The 14204-nt window shown below is 45.0% G+C and overlaps 1 pseudogene across 1 annotated transcript; it reads right to left on the bottom strand.

Moving 5' to 3' along the window:
• Nucleotides 1–4206: 4206 nt before the first annotated feature.
• On the bottom strand, nt 4207–13874 carry LOC109892329 (ornithine decarboxylase antizyme 2-like; annotated as a pseudogene). The gene is made up of 5 exons (XR_004210183.1): nt 13641–13874; nt 9561–9700; nt 7843–8009; nt 5953–6038; nt 4207–5746 (listed from the first exon to the last, which is right to left on the bottom strand). The product of XR_004210183.1 is annotated as an ornithine decarboxylase antizyme 2-like (transcript).
• Between the last annotated feature and the right edge of the window lie 330 nt (nt 13875–14204).

The raw sequence follows: 14204 nt of genomic DNA, 5'->3' as shown, positions 1-14204 counted from the left end.
GGTCCTGAACCTACTGAGCTGATTAGTAGAGCAGGGTCCTGCACCTACTATCTACTGAGCTGATTAGTAGAGACGGGTCCTCTACCTACTGAGCTGATTAGTAGAGCCAGACCCTGAACCTACTGAGCTGATTAGTAGAGCCGGGTCCTGTACCTACTGAGCTGATTAGTAGAGCAGGGTCCTGCACCTACTATCTACTGAGCTGATTAGTAGAGACGGGTCCTGAACCTACTGAGCTGATTAGTAGAGCCGGACCCTGTACCTACTGAGCTGATTAGTAGAGCCGGACCCTGAACCTACTGAGCTGAGTAGTAGAGCCGGGTCCTGTACCTACTGAGCTGATTAGTAGAGCCAGACCCTGAACCTACTGAGCTGATTAGTAGAGCTGGACCCTGTACCTACTGAGCTGATTAGTAGAGCTGGGTCCTGAACCTACTGAGCTGATTAGTAGAGCCAGACCCTGAACCTACTGAGCTGATTAGTAGATCCTGGTCCTGAACCTACTGAGCTGAATAGTAGAGACGGGTCCTGAACCTACTGAGCTGATTAGTAGAGCCGGGTCCTTTGCAAAATGAAATGATTAGAGGAGCAGGGTCCTGTACCTACTGAGCTGATTAGTAGAGCCAGACCCTGAATCTACTGAGCTGATTAGTAGAGCCGGGTCCTGTACCTACTGAGCTGATTAGTAGAGCCAGACCCTGAACCTACTGAGCTGATTAGTAGATCCTGGTCCTGAACCTACTGAGCTGATTAGTAGAGCCGGGTCCTGAACCTACTGAGCTGATTAGTAGAGCTGGGTCCTGTACCTCCTGAGTTATAAGTGGAGCCGGGTCCTGTACCTACTGAGCTGATTAGCAGAGCTGGGTCCTGTACCTACTGAGCTGATTAGTAGAGCCGGGTCCTGTACCTACTGAGCTGATTAGTAGAGCAGGGTCCTGCACCTACTATCTACTGAGCTGATTAGTAGAGACGGGTCCTGTACCTACTGAGCTGATTAGTAGAGCCGGGTCCTGTACCTACTGAGCTGATTAGTAGAGCCGGGTCCTGTACCTACTGAGCTGATTAGTAGAGCCAGACCCTGAACCTACTGAGCTGATTAGTAGATCCTGGTCCTGAACCTACTGAGCTGATTAGTAGAGCCAGACCCTGAACCTACTGAGCTGATTAGTAGATCCTGGTCCTGAACCTACTGAGCTGAATAGTAGAGCCGGGTCCTGAACCTACTGAGCTGATTAGTAGAGCTGGGTCCTGTACCTCCTGAGCTTATAAGTAGAGCCGGGTCCTGTACCTATTGAGCTGATTAGTAGAGCCGGACCCTGCACCTACTATCTACTGAGCTGATTAGTAGAGCCAGACCCTGAACCTACTGAGCTGATTAGTAGAGCCGGACCCTGTACCTACTGAGCTGATTAGTAGAGCCGGACCCTGAACCTACTGAGCTGAGTAGTAGAGCCGGGTCCTGTACCTACTGAGCTGATTAGTAGAGCCAGACCCTGAACCTACTGAGCTGATTAGTAGAGCTGGACCCTGTACCTACTGAGCTGATTAGTAGAGCTGGGTCCTGAACCTACTGAGCTGATTAGTAGAGCCAGACCCTGAACCTACTGAGCTGATTAGTAGATCCTGGTCCTGAACCTACTGAGCTGAATAGTAGAGCCGGGTCCTGAACCTACTGAGCTGATTAGTAGAGCCGGGTCCTTTGCAAAATGAAATGATTAGAGGAGCAGGGTCCTGTACCTACTGAGCTGATTAGTAGAGCCAGACCCTGAATCTACTGAGCTGATTAGTAGAGCCGGGTCCTGTACCTACTGAGCTGATTAGTAGAGCCAGACCCTGAACCTACTGAGCTGATTAGTAGATCCTGGTCCTGAACCTACTGAGCTGATTAGTAGAGCCGGGTCCTGAACCTACTGAGCTGATTAGTAGAGCTGGGTCCTGTACCTCCTGAGTTATAAGTGGAGCCGGGTCCTGTACCTACTGAGCTGATTAGCAGAGCTGGGTCCTGTACCTACTGAGCTGATTAGTAGAGCCGGGTCCTGTACCTACTGAGCTTATTAGTAGAGCTGGGTCCTGAACCTACTGAGCTGATTAGTAGAGCTGGGTCCTGTACCTCCTGAGCTTATAAGTAGAGCTGGATCCTGCACCTACTGAGCTGATTAGTAGAGCCGGACCCTGCACCTACTATCTACTGAGCTGATTAGTAGAGCCGGGTCCTGTACCTCCTGAGCTTATAAGTAGAGCCGGACCCTGCACCTACTATCTACTGAGCTGATTAGTAGAGCCGGGTCCTGTACCTACTGAGCTGATTAGTAGAGCCGGGTCCTGTACCTACTGAGCTGATTAGTAGAGCCAGACCCTGAACCTACTGAGCTGATTAGTAGATCCTGGTCCTGAACCTACTGAGCTGATTAGTAGAGCCAGACCCTGAACCTACTGAGCTGATTAGTAGATCCTGGTCCTGAACCTACTGAGCTGAATAGTAGAGCCGGGTCCTGAACCTACTGAGCTGATTAGTAGAGCCGGGTCCTTTGCAAAATGAAATGATTAGAGGAGCAGGGTCCTGTACCTACTGAGCTGATTAGTAGAGCCAGACCCTGAATCTACTGAGCTGATTAGTAGAGCCGGGTCCTGTACCTACTGAGCTGATTAGTAGAGCAGGGTCCTGCACCTACTATCTACTGAGCTGATTAGTAGAGACGGGTCCTGTACCTACTGAGCTGATTAGTAGAGCCGGGTCCTCTACCTACTGAGCTGATTAGTAGAGCCAGACCCTGAACCTACTGAGCTGATTAGTAGAGCCGGGTCCTGTACCTACTGAGCTGATTAGTAGAGCAGGGTCCTGCACCTACTATCTACTGAGCTGATTAGTAGAGCCGGGTCCTGTACCTACTGAGCTGATTAGTAGAGCCGGGTCCTGTACCTACTGAGCTGATTAGTAGAGCCGGGTCCTGCACCTTCATAGCTGATTAGTAGAGCCGGGTCCTATACCTACTGAGCTGATGATTAGAGTTGTGTGCTGTGCTATGGCTTGGCTTCTTGTGGAACAGTGTAAATATTGCTTTGCTGATCTTGGATTCTGGAACATGAGATGTGTGCTATGCCAGTGCAACTTTTCTATTGTAAAATCAGGTAGAGAACCCCATAGAGGAGATTAAATCTAAAGGCGCTACACGGTCACTCTGCCGTCTGCATTGACAGTGATATGGCATATGCGTAAATTAGGGCATTCACACTTCTTGCGTCTCGCTGAGCAGCGCAGAGCTGTTGTCAAGGAAGGGAGTCTTTGTTTATACAGGACCTCGTGCCCTCACCTACGGTCAAACAATGTCAACATGGCGCTATACAGAGCCCATCCGCATTGTTAAAACATTTGAGGGCCGTCTGGCGATGCAGTAGAGCTCAATTTGGCCTCTGGAGGCTCCGCAATTGCGTACCACCAACCATACGGCACTTCCGACCACATTTTCGGGATCAAACATAAATGGTCTCCTAGGGGAGAATGCAGGCAGTTTAGTGTCGAGGGGATTTAGTTCACCCCAAGATTCTGCTTGTGAAACTAATGCCATTCATACAAAATGGTGCAGGTTATAACCGAACAGGGAATATCCTGGTGGCATCATGAAAGATGGAGCGTTCCCTGGTGGACTAACATCTTATTACACTTGTCAATCCCCCAATAGCGTCGTTTTATAACATGACTAAGAATGCGTTCCTATTCTCTACCCTTCTCCAGAAGTGTGCACCCCCCCCCCCCTCTTTATGCATTTAAAAGTATTGGATTGGTGTAAGCATGGCTGGTGGGTATTTCCACCATATTCCTCACACCAGTCCATTGCTTTTAAATCCATGAAGGGGAGTGTACGAGTGCAAAGGGTAGAGAATTGGAGTGCAGACAGCCATAGAATCCATAACGCACCCCTGAATTCAATCAATTACAGATCAGGGATAATAGCGTTGCTAGTCCTCTGAGAATATTTACGCGTACTGTATCTGATCTGAAAACAGTTTATCCAGTCACAACTCGGCCATCTGTTCCTCCTGTATCCTTACTTCGCAGAAATACTGACACGTCAGTAACTAGCGTACTACCCTGATGGTAAATGTCTAAAATGAGAACCTGTGCGTCCTTGCCCCGAGGCATGGCTACAGACTGGCCACCACAGGCGTCTTCAACAGTGCGCCATGTAAAACAGGCCACATGCGGTGTCATGATGAGACTTGCATTTTTCTTTATTTTATTGTCACAGAAGCACAATAGGTACCACTATGCAAGATGCACATCAAACTTATAAACAATTTTGAATTTAAAATAAAAAAGTTCAAAGGAATGCTAGTCCAAATATCCCATCAGACATCACAACACATGTATCCAAACGATGCTCTACAATAATGTTCAGGTATCGAGACAGAAAAGCAAAAGCACTTTGGATTCCCCCCCCCCTCTATTTTTTTATATATTTTTTAGCTTTGTACCAATTCACCCATCATATTACATATTTATCACAAATGCACCCAAACCAGTCACACAAAACAGCATTCACCTGTGCTCTCCAACACACACTTCTAGTCTAAAGAGCTATTATCCAGCCATGAAGTACCAATATCGGGGCAGTTTTTGCTCAAAAGTCATGTTTACACACATCATTACAACAATTTCAGAAGATCGAGTGCCTTTATATCTAAAACAATTGTCAGATTAAAGGTGGGGCTGACATTGTTTTTTTGTTTTAATCTTAACCAATGAAATAAAAAGATTATATTGAATATAGCCAATTAAATAAAAGCGTATGCTCTCATTTCAATGACTAAGGTATATCTTAGCCAATCAAATTAAAAGTTGGAGTACCCAAGTGTAATTCTGACAACCTGTTTTTGTACATTTAAGAAATAACGACGAGTCCATATTTTTTAGCAACAAGAATAAAGAACAAAAAATAGCAATAGACAATTGATTGATGACAACAGAATTGCAATATTCTCAAAGTCCTTAAAAAACATGGTTCCCTCTGAAGTGTTGGAACAAAATACCAACGAAACCGAACTGAAGAATTGAACAAATATCAGCCGAGCTGTGAAACTAGGGGATACACATCCTAATCATCCGCTTCCTTTGACACAAAGCATGGAAGGCTGTAAGCACTTGGGTCAGGTGGTCGATTGGCTGGGGTACAGGGGAGGGTAGGGCATTGGGCAGGGGCTAGCCTGGATCCAAACTGAAATTGCTCCCTTTCACAACTGCTTCAGTTCACAATTGTGGTCATCACAGTCTGGCTTTCAGACTTCAGTCTGACTGAACCATCTCTTCATTGAAACTGTTAGTGAGACAATAGCGAAAACGGCAGTTTTCATTATTTGGGATGCAGGCTAGGTATGGCTCTTCCAGAAAGCAGGATCAATGTGTTATTTAGACATCCAACTGTCATAACTAAACATTCTGAATTAATTTAATCATTCCTAGAAATATAGACTTTGTATGACTGACTTGACAACCAACAAATCCATTATTGAAGTTAAACTTTTTTTTTTTAAATCAAGAGATTTGACAGCTTATCAAAAGTTAACTGGCTAATGATGATGATTCTGCTTCCTGGAACACCCCACAGGGGTCAGAGCTAATCCTCGTCGGAGGAAGAGTCCCTGTCGAAGTTGTAGGCCATGAAGAAAACGTCAGGTCGAGGCGGGACAACGGCATGGCCCGGTTTCACTATCTCAAAGCCCAGAAAGCTGAATGTGCGCACAAGTTTAGCTGTGGAGAGAAACACATTAGAAATAACAAAACAACATGACCTTTGACCTAACTCACTTGACGTATTCCTTTTAACTCCTAGTGAGCAAACGATCTCCCAAACAGTGTTTGGAAAATAAAAAAAATCCACAGTTGGGATGTGCTTCTCTATTGAAACTGTGGGTTTGGTGTAGGAATACGTTTTAAAATAGGACTGTTATACGTACCACGATCATCTCTGTTCTTGTAAAAGCAGACGAACACGCGGAAAACTTTAAGATCTTCTTCTGCATACTCCAGGAGAGCCGCAAAACTGTTGAGAGAGAGACAGGAGAGAGAGAGAGGAGAGAGAGAGGGGAGAGAGAGAGAGAGACAGAGAGGAGAGAGAGACAGAGAGGAGAGAGAGACAGAGAGGAGAGAGAGACAGAGAGGAGAGAGAGACAGAGAGAGCAGAGAGACAGAGACAGAGAGAGACAAGAGACAGAGAGAGATATTAACTTGGATGACAGACTAAACACCAATTCTAAAGATCTACACCGCCTCTCCCTCAGCCACACATGGTCCTCTCCTCAGGAGCGGGTTCCAAAGGTATCAGCTTTTCCATTAGCTGGTAATAGCAGGATAAATACATTTGACACCAACCGGCCAATTGTCCGGGAGAAAGAAGGGAAAAAAACATTGTGACATGTTGATTGATGGAAATACATTTTGACTGGTCATGCTTATCGGTCTATAGGTTCATTTGCATAATTTAGTGGAATTAAATTGGCGTGTGTACTGTATATTCGCACGTCATACAGATAGAGCCTTAGAGCGGAAAATCTGTCAACCAGCGCAGCATCTCAAACTGCAACTTCACATTGCAATGAGCTGAAGGCACTTTGAAAAGTATATATACTTCATTGTTTGAAACCTGAATGTTTCAATACATATGAGGTACATCTCTTGCTTCAAAGTAGCCTATTAGATCTCCTCCCCTAAATTTCAAAATGATATTTTCATCTCTGTCACATGAAACTGCTCGCATGTGCAGTGCCCTTTAGACAACAGTGTTTTCCTGCTAATTGCATTATGGAACGAACATTTGTGCGTAGCCTATTGCCTTGTGCACTTATGTGAAGAAATAGTTTATTAACATTTTAAGATCAACGTTCTGATCTGTTGCATCAGACTCATTGTTTTTTTAATGTTTATTTAAAATGTTTATGTAGCTTAGGCCAACTGGTTCTATGAATTAGGGATCCATATTCCCACAACTGTCCCAGAGTCTGTTTTGAATAGGATATTTTTTTCTTGATAAGCTGACCAATAGAATAGGTCAACTTTTTAACTATGGGGGATTGTAGATTGACAGGCTAGTGATTTAGCTGTTTGTTACTCATCTTATCTGAGGAAAACTAAATGTGGACAGTTCTTTGAACATCTTCAAAGTGCACATCAGAATTCGGTAAGAAGTACCGCATATCGTTGCATTCTCAACTTGTATGTTCTGTTAATATAAATTACCATAATGTAAATATGATTTCTGTAATTCTGAGCAGCGTTGGTGGACACCTTAATCAGGTTACGCACCCAATGCATATGGGCCCCGTAAACTTCTCAAATGCCCAGTAAATTAAAATGTTGCCGGACAAATGTACAGAGTCACCCTGATAGAGGGGCCTCCTGAGTGGTGCAGTGGTCTAATGCACTGCATCGCTGTGCCACTAGAGATTCTGGGATTCGAGTCCAGGCTCTGTCGCTGCCAAGCTCTGTCGCTGCCAGCCGCGACCGGGAGACCCATGGGGTGGCGCGTCGCAGACTAGCGACTCCTGTGGCGGGCCGGGCGCAGTGTATGCTGACACGGTCGCCAGGTGTACGGTGTTTCCTCCGACACATTGGTGCGGCTGGCTTCCGGGTTAACCGGGCATTCTGTCAAGAAACAGTGCGGCTTGGTTGGGTTGTGTTTCGGAGGACGCAAGGCTCTCGACCTTTGGCTCTCCCGAGTCCGTAGGGGAGTTTCAGTGATGAGACTAACTACCAAATTGGATACCATGAAATTGAGGAGAAAAAGGGGTACAAAATAAATAAAATATACCCTGATAGAGGGGGGTCTATGGTTCTCTCCTTGTCCTCACCTCTCCTTGCTGCCCTCGGGGAGGGGGTCTATGGGTATCTCCACATACAGAGCATTCCCACTCAGCACCGCGTCCCAGTTGATCACCCTGGAAACAGTGAGGCGGCTCTGGAAGTGGAGTATCCCGGGGCGACCGTTCCCCGCCGGCTCCGCTGTCACCGTCAAGTTCTGGAAAACCAAATTGGAAGGAAACAGAAGGAACGTTAATGATTAAAGACAACTTCATGGTTGTGTTCACTAGAGCACCGTTTCAATAGAAAGGGAATAGCTGTGTTGTTATTGGGTTTTAAATGTATAATTTTTTAAATACTGGGTGAGTCACCATTGAGACCAGGGAGCCCTGTGAACATGAACATACAATAAATAATAGACATGACGAATCAAAAACAAACAATATCACCTCCCTTAAACTCAATCTAAACTGTCCAAATGAGGCCAGTGAGTCTAATTTCAAGGTGGCCCGAAGGCTATTCCTTGAGCTGGGGGCATAATAACTCAAATCAGTGGAGAACCGCGGGAACCCCAGAACCAGCCAGTCCAGAGAGTGGTTCTGAAAGGTTGCTAGATCTTACGTATTAGCTGGAGGTCTCATGGGTCTCCACTGACCCGGGGGGGAAATTATTTCCGTTTTTATGCCCTCAGCTCATGTAATAGCCTTTCAAGAAGGGCTTGGTAGTCAACCAAATAAAAACTAATGAATCATAGTCAGTAGAGGGTGACGGGATCTTTCCTATACAGTACCAGTACGCGACTGTCATTTGTAGTCTGTCGGTCAACCTGCACACTGCAATAGGACATGGTAGTAGCAGAGAGAGTGAGCCTGCATGTCTGTCAACAATATCAGCCTTGTGTTGTACAGACTCCCCTATTATTTCACACAGATAGCTAACAGAGCCATCACATGACAGGATGTGGCCATGGCATCACCATGAAAACAAGAGTTTCTCTCTCATTCCTTCCTGAAATGTCAGGTTGTTTTGAACACTGAGTAAATGACTATGACCTGTGTGTAATTGTTGCCTGTTTTGTTTTGTTGTGTATGTGTTCCAAAATGGCACCCTATTCCCTATATATGGCTCTAGTCAAAAGTAGTGCACTCTAAACCCTTCCCAAAAAAGATTGCAGTCAGAGTGCAGTAGTGTAAACTCATGTGATAACCCATAATGAAAGCTACGCACTAGATAACAGGATATGTAACAATGAAACCTGGAGAATAGAGGCGTTAACAAAACACAGAGAAGTGAAATTACCAGCTGTTTACTACCCCTCCCCCAAGGACCAAGTAGCCTATTCACAACATTAAAATATAGTACGACGATCACATACTAGCTATAGGCCCTGTGTATGTCATTCAGAGTACATATTATGAGACTACAAACTTAGGGTGTCAGGTAGCCTAGTAAGGTAAGAGCATTGGGCCAGTAACCGAAAGGGCGCTGGTTCGAATCCCTGAGCCGACTAGGTGGGGGGGAGACAAATCTGTCGATGCGCCCTTGAGCAAGACACTTAACCCTAATTGCTCCTGTAAGTGACTCTGTATAAGAGCGTCTGCTAAATGACTATCACGTAAACGTAAAATGGAATAAGTTGGCACCTGAAAATATAACCTCCCAACAATATTTATTTTTAGTATGTGACGAGTGTGCTTGATGCAGTGGAGCATTATGTAAGCATTGCATTTAACAAGCAGGTCGTGTATGTGAGGGTTGATGTACTCACGGAGTCGAGCGGCCGAGATGAAGAAGTGTGATCCCGTTGACCATTACCTCGCCCACCTGGGATCTTCAGGGGTGGGAGAGGGGCATCAGGAGCACCACAGAGGCCCCGGACCACGGGAACTACTACAGTGCAGGGAAAGACTGGCCACAAACACAGAGAGAGAGAGAGGGAGTGGGGGGTTAGGGCCCACGGATACTACTTCAGTGCAGGGAAAGACTGGCCACACACACACAGAGAGAGAGAGAGGGGGTGGTTAGGGCCCACGGATACTACTTCAGCAGGGACAGACTGGCCACACACACATAGAGAGAGAGAGAGAGTGGGTGGTTAGGGCCCACGGATACTACTTCAGCAGGGACAGACTGGCCACACACACAGAGAGAGAGAGAGGGAGTGGGGGGTTAGGGCCCACGGATACTACTTCAGCAGGGACAGGCTAGAAGGGATGAGGGAGAAACAGAGGTTTGTTTACACTAACTTTCGCATTTCATTGTCACCGGTTCTCCATTGTATTTCTAAACCCAAAGGAAGCAGAGCCTAAAGAAACCCATTCCCGTATGTTTCTAGGCTCAACACAACAACGTAGGAGGTGGGGCTGGTTTTCCTCACGTTCTTATTACTATCCTGTCCTGCAATTGAGTTTTCTTTATTGTCCCCCGCGATGAAATCAGAGATGGGACTGTGGATCGGTCTCGGTCCATCCGTTAGTCACACGCCATCTCAGAAAAGCACTGGCTCGATTTTCACAAAACTTAGGTGAATGGCGAGACTCGCCATTTACAAAATTACACTGATTGGCCAAAGATGGGAGCTATAGTAATTAACTGAAATTTCTGAGTCACAACAGAGAGGAAGAAGAGAAGAGGGATAACTGGCCCCAAAATCTGTCTTCTCCAGCAGGTGGCGTTTTTTCCTTTGGCACATGACATGGAGTGGATTAGCTGAAGGGACTGGTACCCATGATAAATGCCTTTCATTTTTGAAGATATTTATTTTCATTGTTATATAGCGGTCACTTGAGTATCTGGTTAATATAATGGATACGATAACTCAAATGTTAGTCACACGCAATTGGCCCAAAGGGGGCGGGCGCCGCATCACTTGTGGAGGACGGCATGTTTACTCTCGCTTTGTTAGAAACTGACAAAGTGCTCCATTGTGGCACATGTATTGGTGTAAATAAACCTGGACCTGTGTTTGAATTAGTGATGTGGTTTAAAAACCGCTTCAATGCAACAATAGGACTTCCAAAACGTATGTGAATCTTACACTTGTGTTGCCGAGTGAATTTATTTAGTGCAACAGGCTGACTAGCGAACAGGACAGGAGTGGATTAGTAGGACAGGCTAAGGGACAGCCAGGGATGCTGGAGTGGGTGTCTGGAAACAATGATGTGCGCTACAAAGCTCTCACTGCAGTGAGATGGGCCAGGAAAGTGGATACAATACACAGCTTGTGTGAGTTTAAACCTCCCATGAAAACCAGTACTATATTTTTTTGTATGTGATATAGCATCAGCTCTTCCTTCATAATTGTGGTCAGAATCTGGGCATTAGTAAGCACATAATATCATGGCACAATAGGGCCAGGTGTCCTGTTAAAACAGAATGTATTCATCCAAGGCAAAACAAGATCCACAAACACATCCGCCATCATATGTCAGTAAACGTAAATTCATTGGTCAACGCCACAGCGGGTTGCAGAATCCCCTTCAGGGAACATCTGATGAGGCTGAATTGAATCTCGACAGGAAGGCATCACAATGAGGAAAAAATGTGCACAATCTAAACTACGCCTCTACCTGATTACCTATGATTAAAACTATGTGACCCTAAAACCTGACAATGATCACTAGAAGTCAAAAACATAACCTACTACATGGAATAATGAATTCATCCCATGTAGATATTTAATTGTTTCATAAGGGTTGGTAGCCAGTAGATCCGACCGGCTTACTTACAGCTGCACTAGGGTCAGACAGGATTCCTTTCTGGAAGACACAGAGGAGCCAGCACGAGATACGGCTCAGAAAACATACCCCAATCCGGGGGAAAAATTAGTTGTAATCCAAATATTACACATAAGATTAAATGGAAAACTGCCCTTTTCATCCTCATGCTGGGTAGCAGAAGTCACAGCAGTCATTTTGGAATGGCAGTGTAAGTCACTCAGCTCTGACATGCCATTCCATTACAGCTGCTGTGGCTACTGCTAGCTAGCATGAGGACGAAAGCATTCAATCTTATCGGTGTAACAGTTGGAATAAATGGAACAATTCGGAGTACACCACATTTCTCATCCCCGGATTGAGGTAGGTTTTCCGAGGCATACACTACATGACCATGTGGAGTATGTGGACACCTGGTCGTCAAACATCTCATTCCAAAATTACAGGCATTAATATGGAGTTGGTCCCCCTTTGCTGCTATAACAGCCTCCACCCTTCTGGGAATGTTTTCCACTAGATGTTGGATCATTGCTGCGGGGACTTGCTTCCATTCAGCCACATGAGCTATAGTGAGGTTGGGCACTGATGTTGGGTGATTAGGCCTGGCTCGCAGTCGGCATACCAAAGGTGTTTGATGGGATTGAGATCAAGGCTATGTGCAGGCCAGTCAAGTTCTTCCACACAGATCTCAACAAACAATTTCTTTATGGACCTCGTTTTGTGCATGGGGGACTAGTCATGCTGAAAGAGAAAAGGGCCTTCCCCAAACTGTTCCCACAAAATTGGAAGCACCGAATTGTTTAGAATGTCATGGTATGCTGTAACATTAAGATTTCCCTTCAATGGGATTAAGGGGCCTAGCACAAACCATGAAAAACAGCCCCAGATCATTTTCCCTCCTTCGCGAAACTTATTTAACCTTTAACTATTTCTCATTTACAATGACGGCCTACCACAGCCAAACCCTAACGACACTGGGCCTATTGTGCGGTTCCGTTCTGTGAGCTTGTGTGGCCTACCACTTTGTGGCTGAGCCATTGTTGCTCCTGGAAGTTTCCACTTCACCATAACTTACAATTGACCGGGGCAGCTCTAGCAGGGTAGAAACTTGACAAACTGACTTGTTGGAAAGGTGGCATCCTATGAAGGTGCTACGTTGAAAGTGACAGCTCTTCAGTGAGGCCATTCTACTGCCAATGTTTGTGTAAGGAGATTGCATGGCTGTGTGCTTGATTTTATACACCTGTTAGCAACGGGTGTGGCTGCAATAGCTGAATCCACTCATTTGAAGGGGTGTCCACATACCTGTGTGTGTGTATATATAGTCTCGGGGGCTACTTAACCGGAAGCCTGTCAGACCCTAATCCAGCTGTAAGCAAGCGGGTCAGATCATTTCCAACTCAACAATACATTATGATGCCCAGCAATTACAATAATGTTGTATCATTTTGAGGGAAGAATAGTATAATGACGTAATGTTACAATGTAAACGTCTTTGTGATGTCAAGATGGAGAAACGAATATTGTTGCGTCACTGAGGCCTTATTAAATAATCAAAAGTGTGATGTGATTAATGATAAACGCAACTATCATGGATGCAGATTCCCCACATTACAATGGAAATGTTTTTCTTCTGTTTTTGAAGTTCATCGGTGAAACGACGAGCCATTCTAAATGGGTTTCATTTGTGCCCTGTTAACTCATATACACCAGCCAACTAGCTACCTGACCATGTTAATGCTATAGCTACTAACGTTATGCTTTCAGGTGGAAGGAGTTCGCCTAGGTACTATGCCAACGTCAACAATATAACGTTAACTCATCTTATATAGCTATAAACGAGGCGTCATTGGCAACCATTGAAACATAGGAAACCTTAAACCATTTATTTATGTTACGTAGCTAAGCTAGTTTAGCACCATACGAAGGAAGAGGACTAACTTGAAACAATTTAATTATTTCCTAATTCATTCTGGATATTTTTCATAGATTACTTCGTTAATTAACCAGTTGTGGGTATTTTGTGACATAGTAAATTAAATCCCAGTTTATATTCGTAGCTACTTCCTCGTCACTGAAAACAATTGCTAGCTACCATCCCCCACTTGACTTTGCTGTCTGTCTCCACTTACTTGCCAATCATGTCACAAATACTATTACTTAAATCCGCCATGGTAGTAAAGCACTGTGGTTTTCCTTCTTTCTCGCGAGCAAAGCAATGACTGTTTAAGATCCGCTGGAGGTTGGATTTTACCATCCGGCCTCGGGTAGAGACACGACGAGCTTCTGACTGCTCACTGCAATGGTCGGCTGAGTAATAAAGCCCGATCGGTGCTGAACTCAAGCTAAATGAGCCCCGAGCTACGTAGAGGGAAACAAGCGATACGTAGCTAGAGGTGAAGATAGCTTCGTGGGGGCGTCTTCTGTGCAAGTGGAAAAGTACCAAAGCCAGCAAACTAACAACAAAGACAGACAGTAGGTCTGATGTTTGTGACCAAGGGAAGAAATGTTGAATCTGAAGCCCCCATGCAACATTATAATGCAAGTTTAAGTTACATTTCATTGAAATATACTGAATTATTAAGAGGTCTGTAAAGACGTGAATAAAGGAATACAGTGGGAATTAAATGGGTTAATTAATAAAGGCCGTATTCATATTATTGCCTATTTAAACTTTAGTACGGTACATATTTGTG

This window comes from Oncorhynchus kisutch, linkage group LG6, assembly GCF_002021735.2.
Source record: "Oncorhynchus kisutch isolate 150728-3 linkage group LG6, Okis_V2, whole genome shotgun sequence".
Classification (NCBI taxonomy): domain Eukaryota; kingdom Metazoa; phylum Chordata; class Actinopteri; order Salmoniformes; family Salmonidae; genus Oncorhynchus; species Oncorhynchus kisutch.
This window is presented reverse-complemented; position numbering and strand designations above follow the sequence as displayed.